This window comes from Gossypium hirsutum, chromosome A04, assembly GCF_007990345.1.
Source record: "Gossypium hirsutum isolate 1008001.06 chromosome A04, Gossypium_hirsutum_v2.1, whole genome shotgun sequence".
Classification (NCBI taxonomy): Eukaryota; Viridiplantae; Streptophyta; class Magnoliopsida; order Malvales; family Malvaceae; genus Gossypium; species Gossypium hirsutum.
The window spans coordinates 80528732-80540027 of NC_053427.1; the positions used below are offsets into that span (position 1 = coordinate 80528732).

At 34.4% G+C, this 11296-nt stretch overlaps 1 non-coding gene across 1 annotated transcript; it reads right to left on the reverse strand.

Moving 5' to 3' along the window:
* Window positions 1–1541: 1541 nt before the first annotated feature.
* Window positions 1542–1648, reverse strand: LOC121228338 (small nucleolar RNA R71). Its single transcript, XR_005925914.1, has one exon. It is a non-coding gene; the product is annotated as a small nucleolar RNA R71 (small nucleolar RNA).
* Between the last annotated feature and the right edge of the window lie 9648 nt (window positions 1649–11296).

An 11296-nucleotide genomic window follows, 5' to 3' on the forward strand; every position in this document is an offset into this window, starting at 1 on the left:
CTCCATTCAATTTCTTTAGAGGTTTTTTGGGTTTCTTTATGTTTTACTATTTTCCTATTTTTGAGATGTTTTCCTTTCCAAGTATAAACTAAATTCCCTAAATACCTAGGGAAGATGAAACCTATGATAGATCTTATTATTTGATTTTTCTGAATTACATGATAAATATTTGTTCTTGATCTCAATTATGTTTACTTACCTTTATGTTTAATGTTTTCAGGATATTAATTCATGATTGATGTGCTTACTCAGTGGAGCAAAAGTCCTTGTTTAAGAGTAGATCTGGCATAATTGAGTGGAGTTGCTTGTAATCATAGAAATAGGATGACATAAATCTACCGGATTAGAGTCAAATCTAATAGGGGAATTCATAGATCGAGTTAATGTGACGATAGGGGTTTTAATTAGAATGAGATTTTTAATTAATCAATCTAGAGTCAGTTATTTTTACTCTCGAAAGAGATATTAATATAATTTAGGGATTTCTACTGATCAAGTCAAATGAATAAATCATTTAATTCAGATTTAGAATAATAAGTGAAGTTTAGGTGGATTCTTTCCTGGGTATTGTCTCTCTCATAAGTTTTCTTCGATTATTTTCCCAATTCGCTCTCTGTCGCTTAGTAATTAGTTTAGTTTAATTTTAGATTAAAAACAACCCTTCATTTATAGGATAGATAATAAAAAGATAGTAATTACTAGTACTTTTATTCCTTGTGGATACGATATTCCCGACTCACCGTAGCTATACTACCATTCAATAGGTACGCTTACCTTTGTCGTATTTTAGTTAGTTCATGAAGTCATCAAGTTTTTGGCGCCATTGCCAGGGACTAAAATATTAGGAACACTTAATTTTTATTACTTTAGCCATTTTTTTTATTTTTACTGCATTTTATTTTTGTTTTTACTTTAATTTATGAATTTCTCTTTTATTTGCTTGTGGCAGGTTCCTTTAGTTTATGACTAGAAGAAACCCGTCAGGACCTCTAGTATTTGACAGTGAGATCAAAAGTACAGCTCGCAGAAACAGTAGAGAAGCGAGGCAGAGTCGACAGAGTACAATAGAAGAGCAAGAGGACGTTGTTATTAATACTGATGAGATGGCAGAAAATCATAATAATTAGCTACCTCCTGTGGTTGCTGAAAATCATGTAAATCCGAATCCTGCTCCTCGTACTATGTACGATTATGCCAAGCCCAATTTAACTGGGGCTAAATCGAGTATTGTTAGACCTTCTATTGCTTCAAATAATTTTCAACTGAAACCTAACACTATTCAAATGATTCAACAGTTTGTACAGTTTGATGGTTTGCAGGACGAAGACCCAAATGCTCATTTGGCTAATTTCTTGGAATTCTGTGACACTTTTAAAATTAATGGCTTTTCTGACTATCCCATTTGCCTTTGGTTGTTTCCCTTTTCGTTGGGGAATAAGGCTAAACAGTGGTTGAACTCCCTACCACAAGGTTCTATCACAACATGGGAACAAATGATCGAAAAATTCTTGTTGAAGTACTTTCCACCGGCTAAGACAGCCAAGCTGAGGAATGATATCTCTTCCTTCGTACAAATGGATCTAAAGACTCTAAATGATGCATGGGAGAGGTATAAGGATTTATTGAGAAGGTGCCCTCACCATAGGTTACCTCTATGGCTACAGGTTCAAACTTTCTTCAACGGTTTGAACCCCTCAACTAGGCAATTGATCGATGCATCCGCTGGTGGGACTCTAAATAATAAAACACCTGAGGAGGCTTACGAGTTTATAGAGGAGATGTCACTGAATAATTATCAGTGGCAAGTCATGAGGACAAAGCAGCCAGTGTTTTTAACGTTGATACGATCACCATGTTGTCAAATCAAGTAGAAATTTTGAATAAAAAGATTGATGGTTTATATGGTTCTACGCAGGTACATCTGGTGATGCAATATGACGCAAATGGAGGAGGGAACCATCTAGAAAATCGATCCTACAACCTAAGCACAGAAGACGAACAAGTCAACTATATGGGTAATAATTCTAGACCTCAGAATAATCCCTATAGTAGTACTTATAATGCAGGTTGGAGGAACCATCCAAACTTCTCTTGGGGTGGTCAAGGAAATCAAAGACCACAACCCCCTCCAGGCTTTCAACCACATTACCAGCAGGAGAAGAAGCCAAACCTTAAGGAGATGTTGACAAAGTTTGTTGCGGTGTGAGAAACTATTTCCAAAACACCGAAACAGCACTCAAAAATCAACAAGCGTCGATTCAAGGGCTTGAGAATCAAATCGGTCAATTGGCAAAGATGATTTCAGAACAACCACAAGGTAGCTTGGCAAGCAACACCAAAACTAACCCAAGAGAGCATATTCATGTGATCACTGTTCAAGATGAAGAAGGGTTAATTGAATCTGAATTTGAATCGAGGCAAGAAACTGTGGTAAACAATGGTAAGGTTGAGGTAAGCCAAAATAAGCAAGATTCAGTCGGTAAGGAATATAAACCTCGTGTGCCATATCCAAATGCGATAAGAAAAAACCATACAAACGAACAATTCAGTAAATTCCTTAAATTGTTGAAAAAATTACATATTAACTTACCGTTTATTGAAACTCTTTCAAAGATGCCAAATTCTGTTAAATTTTTAAAGGAGCTTTTAGCAAATAAGCAGAAGTTAGATGATTCGTTGCACGTGGAGCTAAATGCAGTGTTCTCAACCATTTTGTAGAATAAACTACCCAACAAATTGAAAGATCTAGGGGGTTTTACTATTTCTTGTTTAATTGGTAGTTAAGTGTTAATTATGCTTTGGCTGATTTAGGGCTAGTATTAATGTCACGCCCTACAAAATGTTTAAGCAACTAGGTCTTGGGAAACCTAAACAAATTAGGATGAGGATTCAATTGACAGATAGAACATTTAGATTTCCTAGGGATATTGTTGAAGACGTACTCGTCAAAATTGATAATTTTATATTCCCAGTTGATTTTGTTATTTTAGACATGGATGAGGATAGTGACGTATCGTTGATTTTAGGACGGTCCTTTTTAGCAACTGCTAGAACTATTATAGATGCTGGTACAGGTGAATTAATACTTCGTGTAGGTGATGACACGATTAAACTCCAAGCTCGTGATTCTGTTACGATATATAATGATCGAGATGATATTATGAGTTCTGTTAATTTCAATAACCTTGTGGCTCAACATTCTTTGCAGGAAACACCTCATAAAAATGTGACAGCACCGTAGTCCAATTTACATGACAAAAACAGAACAAATCACGAAGAAAAAAGATTACAAATCGATGAACTAGATGAATGGTGGGCACACGTCAAGGAGAAACCTAGAATACATGGTGAACCAAAGCGACTCCATGACGAGCTTGATGACAGGACGAACCAAATTAAGATTGGCAATCAGGTATTGTTGGATAAAACAGACCCTCGAATCACCACTTCAGACCTTAATACAAACGGAGCAACTCATTTTACGATACTAAGTATTTTCCCATACGGTACAGTCGAGGTAAATCATTCTAAATTTGGCACTTGGTAAATATTACTCGGCTAAAACCTTATGTTGATAATAGAATTGATAGTGAGAAAGAGGATTTTCGACTCCATGAACCAGAGTAATCGTTCGAATACGAGGCCAGTCAAGCTTAGACTTTAAATAAGCACTTCTCAAGAGGCAACCTGAGTGTTAACACTGCTAATTTTCTTAACGTTATTTCATGATATTTTTTTTAAAATTAATTAATTTTCAAAATTTTAAAAAAATGTATGTTTTTAACCCACAAAACCTGGACATATAGGTGTGTGGGGCACATGGCCTGGCCACACGGGTGTTTGGGATCTCACATGGTCGTGGGAAAAGTGAAGGAAAACACATACAGCCTGACGACATGGCCATGTGACCCACACGGCCTGGACACACGGGCATGTCCTAAGCCGTGTGAAACCTGGAGCTAATTTTTTTCAAAGTCAGAGAGTTACACAGGTAAGGCATACAGCCTGTGACCCACACGGCCTGGCCATACGGGCATGTGGGATCTCACATGGGCGTGAGAGAAGCGAAGGAAAACACACATGGTCTGGCACATGGCCGTGTGACCCACACGGCCTGGACACACGGGCATGTCCATGGCCATGTGAAAACTGGGTTAATCACCCCAATTTTATTTTATTTTATTTATTATTAATTGTTATACTATTTATTTTTATTTTACTAATTTATTTATTATTCTTATACTTATATTTTTAATTTTTTTATATTTTTATAATTTTTATTTTTCTATTTCTTTTTTTATTTTTCGTATTTTTTTTACTATTATCATTACAATTACCTTTAAGTTTATTGATATCATTGAGTTTATTATTATTATTATTATTTTCTCTTTCTTTTTAATTTTGTTTTAGTTGTTTTACTTTTTTTATTTTATTCAACTTATTTTTATTATTATCTTTTGAAATATTTATGGTTGTTTCTAATCGAGTTATAACCCCTTAATCTTCTTTATTCTTTGTGTTTATTTTCTTGTTAGTTTGCTCAGAATCATGAGTTACTTTTAGATTTGACTGCAATTCCGCTTTTCACTATTCTGAAGATTTCATCCAATATTTAGGGCAATTTCAGTTTTCTCCCTCTCTTATGATATTCTGTTTATACTGTGATTATATATTTTTGTGTAACACCCCTTACCTGTACCCGAGATCGGGACGAGGTACATGGCATTACCGAAAAATACAGGCTATATCGTTTCAATTTAAAACCAATCAAACAGGATCGTATTGTCCCAATTATGGACCTACGAGGTCCAAAACATGCATTAAAAGTGATCTAGGACTAAACCGAGGACTTTAAAAAAACTTTAAGGAATTTCTAGGTTTAAGCCTCACACGCCTGTGTGGAGGCAATGCACACCCCCGTATGCATTGGGACACGCCCGTGTCCCTTACCCGTGTTGGATTATTGGAATTTATTTTTTATTTTGAACCTGCAGGGGTTTTCAACGACCGAACACATGCTCGTGTCCCTCGCCCGTGTCTCTTACACGACCTAGACATGCCCGTGTCATCGCTCGTGTCCAAAAACCTGGATATTCTGTTTATGACGTCATCATCCATCTAGGGGCATACGGCAAAGGCACACGCACGTGTGCAAGGCCATGTCCTCCACACGGTTGAGACACACAGACGTGCCTCTGCCATTTTGTTTACTACCATGCATACTGACCTAAAAACTCAAGTTGCAGGGGATACACAGCTGAGCAACACGCCCAAGAGGCAGGCCATGTGTCACACACGGCGTAGACACATGCCCGTGTGTCTACCCGTGTGTACCTTTTTGGAGGCTATTTTCCAAACCAATGGTCACCCTCAACATTCATACACATTTACAAACTTCAATGGTATTTAACATGGCCTAAATATGTCCATAACCCACCTTGGCATAGCCTATTGCATGTTAACCTCATCTCATTGGTTTAGCACATACTAGGTTATCCTTTTTGTATTAAAGATTACCACTTCAATTATCACATTTTATAGTTGGCTCATTTTATAACTCATTGCAATTTATGACCTAACCATCTCCTAATGATTTGGCCACATTTCACATGTCCTTTCATGATATACCATATTTAACCATCACATGAAACATTTAAGCATAACCATGCACAATTAGTAGGTTTACAACCTACATCGAAATGAGCCATATCCCATGGCCATATACAAAATGAATAAGTATGTCATTCAAGCCCTTACATTGGCTAGCCAAATGACACATATAACAAAATGATCAAGAATCCTATACATGCCAGTATAACAAAATAAAAGTTTCTATAAACCCAAGAAAAACAAGTTGATAGTGTTGACAATGCTCCAACTATTTTTCAATCTTCACGACTCATTGAGCTCTGTAAGACGAGGGAAATGAAAGGGGGGTAAGCACTTACATACTTAGTAAGTCCGTATAATAGGAAGGTAAACTTACTGATTGTTTAGCATACAACCACATTAGATATTCATGCTAACATGCATAGTATAATTTCCCTATCACATACACTTAATCATCATGTTAGTTTCATGTCAATACAATTAAACATTAATCATAGATGTGCTCATCATTTCAAAAATTTCTATTTTCGTTCCTCATTTTAATCCCATTGAACTTCTCGAAATCTCAATGGATATCTTCTTTACCGTCAAATCGTGTGAGTGATCATTTTAAATACGCACTCCCGTGAACCTCTCTCCTACAGTGGGATTACCAGTCCAGGCTAAATCCCATGAAAAGTAAACTCATAGAGTAATGTTTAGATTACCAGTCCAAGCTAAATCCCTTACAGTGACATGTACTCTAATGAGCTCAAATCTGAATTACCAGTCCAGGCTAAATTCAGACCCTAATCGGATTACCCGTCTGGGCTAAATCCATTTCAGCACACTTATTCTTCGGGAGGCTTGATCACTAAAGCAACACCAGTCTGGGCTAGATCCTTTTACAGTCAATTCATTTCGAGAAATCTATCAGATATCATTTTATTTCAATAGGGAAACTTCAATTCTCTTTTAAACTATATTACCACATTTCATGGATTATCATGCAATGAATGTCTAAATTGTTCATGCAGTGAATGTCTAAATTGTCATACATTCAAATATATACATTTTGTGTATATTAAGAGTTTACTTCGAGTTACATAAACTTACCGAGTAATTACTTCGGGTTCGTATTTCGGTTATTCCGAAACCTTTCGTTTTTCACGCTCGACCTCCAAAATTGGTTCCTCGGGGTCTATATCAGTAAAAATAAATTATTAATACCTCACATTGTTCATTTTCGGTTTAAGACTCACCTCCAGGTAAAATGACCAATTTGCCCTTAACCTTTCACACTTTTTACAATTTAGTACTAAGGCTCGTATAATGAAATGCATGAAATTTCTAAGTTATCCAAGCCTAGCAGAATATTTTTCTTGCTTATAGTAGCCCACATTTTCTTTCATTTCACATTTTTCTACCCATTTTACAACTTTTACAAAATGGTCCCCTCAGCCATTTCCATAAAAAACTACTTAGTAAAAGTTGTTTACTATCCTTTAAACTATCATATTCATCCATAAATTATCAAAACACAAGCATCTCATGCATGGGTAAATTTTTGAACATGAACCCTAGCTTGAAATATGGGTAGAAATAGAGAGATCATGTTACGAAGATATTAAAAACATAAAGAACATAAAAAACGGTGCTAGGGAATACTTACTATCAAGCTTGAAATGTTGAACCAAAACGCTAGCTATGGCTATAGATAATTTCGGTAGCCACAAGGAAGATGATGGCTGATTTTAGCTATCTTTTTCCCTTTTTATTTCATTTATTACCAAATAACCAAAATGCCCTTCCTTAATAAACTTTTAAAATTTTCCACGCATGCCCATTTTTGTCTAAAATTTAGAAATTGGGTAAATTTCTATTTCAGGCATGTTAATTAATAATCCATAGCAATTTCATACTAATTGCTTCTAGAACCCAAGTTTTTCAATTTATTCAATTTGGTCCCTAATTTCCAATTGGACATATTATACTTAAAATTTCTTCATTAAACTTTAACACATGTTTAGTTTCATATCCTAGACCTCATAATAATCATAAAACAAATATTTTAATGTCAGCTTTGTAGTCCCAAAACCATTATTCCGACTAGGCCCAATGTTGGGATGTTACAGTTTGTACATTGAAGACAATGTACATCTAAGTGTGAGGAGGTTATCTATAGAATTATTAGAAAATCCCTAAATTATGTCTGGTGTTTAAGTAGTTTTATCATGTTACTATTAGAATGAATTCTTATTGATTTATGATTATCATTGATGTGTTTTAGATTAAATTCATAGGTAATTGCGCATTGATTGTTTTAACTTTAAGACATTAGAGAATCAAGCATTATAAGTCTATTTTCAGAATTAAAAATTTTATGTTGTTTCACTAAATTGAAGTCTTACCTTAAAGTTAGAGATTTGCAAGATTAACATCAAAAACCATAATTTGTGTGAGATTTTGAGCCTTTAGAGCATACACTTTTCTTGCTCACTCTATTATTGGTTATGAGTGTGTCAACACTAATTGGTTATTCTAGAACTTGCTTCGATTATACATGTCGAGACCAAACCTTTGATTTGATATACTGAGATGATAAAGGCACCTAGGTTTTAACCCACTTATCCCATAAGCCTACCTTTATAATTAACCCTTAATGAACCCCCTTTAAGCTTAATAAACCGTTTCTTGATTTACCCATTAATATTAATCCATAACTCATTTTTGATTCATTGAGAATTGTTTCCCATTTTTTTGATTCCCTTTTTGTTGAGATTTGATTTGGTTAGTTGCTTAACAATGTTCTTTTGTTTCAGTTGTTAAATTTTCTCTTATTATCTATTATTCTAAAAAAATGAAAAAAAAAGTGAAAAAAATACATTTATGTTGATTATTACTAGTTCGATGTTTTTGAGCTTAAGTAATTAATTTCATATTCTGAGAAGAAGCTCATGTTATTCTTTAATAATTTCGATTGATGTAATTATTCAGTATTAGTTTATTTTTCTAGTTAGGTAATTTATCAATTCGATCTCGATTCTAACATTGTTTTTTAGCCTTTATCCATACCTTTAACCCAAGCCCCGTTACAACCCTTTAAAGACCTTTTGATTTGTGTATCATATCATTTTATAGTGGTAGAGATTTGATTTTCATGCAAGCCTATGGTAATGACTTTTCATAATTGACTTTTGAGTGCTTAATTTTTGAACCTTAAACACTTTGAGTGATTTGAGTGAATATTTAGTGAGGATGTAAAATCTTGTCGATTTTGAATTGAAGGTAATTACTTAGATAAGAGAAGATACCTATGTTTATATGACTTGGATTGTTTGAATCTTTAGGGCTCTTTTAGTTGAATTATCAATGTGTGATTATTTTTGAATTATGACAAAACATTATTGATGAGAATTACAAGTTGAGAAAGATTAATTTTAATTATGAGTTTGAGGATTTTTCTTGAGGACAAGATAATGCTTAAGTGTGGGGATATTTGATAAGCCATAAAAGTAACATGTTTTTAATCCCATTCTTGATGTGTTTTTGGATGATTTATTATATGAATTAGTGAATTTGATGCTCCTAATCTTTTAAATTCATGTTTCTATACTTATGTGAGCATAGAGGAGCGAAAAACGAGCCAAAATCGGGCAAAAAGAGTTGTTTCCAAGATCAACACGGCCTGGGCATTTCCACACGGACCGACCACACGCTTATGTGAGCCACATAGGCTGGCCACAAGCCCATGTGCCAGAACGTGTCGATTTCGCACCCTACTTCCCTGTTACGCGGAAAAACCCAATTTTTAGGGTTTTTGAGCATTCTAAAGTCTATAAATACACACTAGAAGAGGACCTAAAGGGAACACACAGAGTAGAAGGCAGAAATTACTCGAAGAACACCAACAGACTCAACTCAAAAATAGGATCTCCTTCAAGACTAAAAATCTCCATTCAATTTCTTTAGAAGTTTTTTGGGTTTTTTTATGTTTTGTTGTTTTCCTATTTTTGAGATGTCTTCCTTTCCAAGTATGAACTAAATTCCCTAAATACCTAAGGAAGATGAAACCTATGACAGATCTTATTATTTGATTTTTTTGAATTACAGGATATATATTTGTTCTTGATCTCAATTATGTCCACTTACCTTCATGTTTAATGTTTCCAGGATATTAATTCATGATTGATGTGCTTATTCAGTGGAGCAAAAGTCCTTGTTTAAGAGTAGATCTGACATAATTGAGTGGAGTTGCATGCAATCCTAGAAATAGGATGACATAAATCTACCAGATTAGAGTCAAATCTAATAGGGGAATCTATAGATCGAGTTAATGCGACGATAGGGTTTTAATTAGAAAGAGACTTTCAACTAATCAACCCAGAGTCTGTTATTTTTACTCTTAAAAGAGATATTAATATAAATTAGGGATTTCTATGGATCAAGTCAAATCAATAAATCATTTAATTCAGATTTAGAGTAATAAGTGAAGTTTAGGTGGAATTTTTCCTAGGTATTGTCTCTCTCCTAAGTTTTCTTTGATTATTTTCCCAATTCGTTATCTGTCACTTAATAAACAGTTTAGTTTAATTTTAGATTAAAAACAGCCCTTCAATTTATAGGCTAGATAATAAAAAGATAGTAATTACTAGTACTTTTAGTCCTCCCAGATATGATATTCCCGACTCACCGTAGCTATACTACCATTCTATAGGTGCACTTACCTTTGTCGTATTTTAGTTAGTTCGTGAAGCCATCAACGAGCATGAATTGATAAAGTTACGACATCCAAAAGTCCCGTACGAAACCTAGGAATAGTATAAGATACAAATGTCATGACATTAGGATCATCGAAATGTGATTACATGTAAGACCATGTCTGGGACATTGGCATTGTATTGAGATTACGTGTAAGACCATGTCTGGGACATTGACATCTTTAATCGTTTTCGTGTAAGACCCTGTCTGGGACATTGGCATCGATATATGATTACATGTAAGACCATATCTGGGATATGGCATTGTTTGAGAATATGTGATTTCCGAGTATCCTTAATGATTCCGAATGGTTCAACGAGCAAAGTCAAGTTGAGAAAGAATATGTGAATGAGCTAAATGACTCAGGTACGTATGAAATTCATACGAGTATTGAAAAGGGGGAATATTTGATGAACTCGATTAAGACATTGAATATATGTGTTCAATGGGAAAGATTTGTGAATTTGAATGAAATTAGCTACGTTAAACATATTTGAATTGAAATGAAAATGTTCATGTGATAGCTTTATTTGTATATGGAGTACTAAGCTTTTAAAGCTTACTTTGTGTGTTATTTCCATATTTTATAAATTTTTGAAGCTAGCTTGGACTCAGGGATCGTCAGGAAATGTCATCACATTATCAATCAACTCGTTGGTACTTTTTAAGCTTTGTATATATGGTATATGACATGTATAGGCTAGTGTCATTTTGATATGTTTTGAGTTATGAATGTAGCCATTAGATTTGGCTTAAAAATGATGTAAATGTTGGTGTGAATTTGGCCATTTAAGTTGGCTTAAGTTATGTTTTTGATAAGTTATTTATGTGATGTATATAATGCCTTATATGTTGGCTTGTTTGGTATAGTTATATGGTTGTTATTTTAATTAGTTGTAAATGGGAGTATTGAGGTTGGAATAATGGTATGTTGCTACTTGATTAT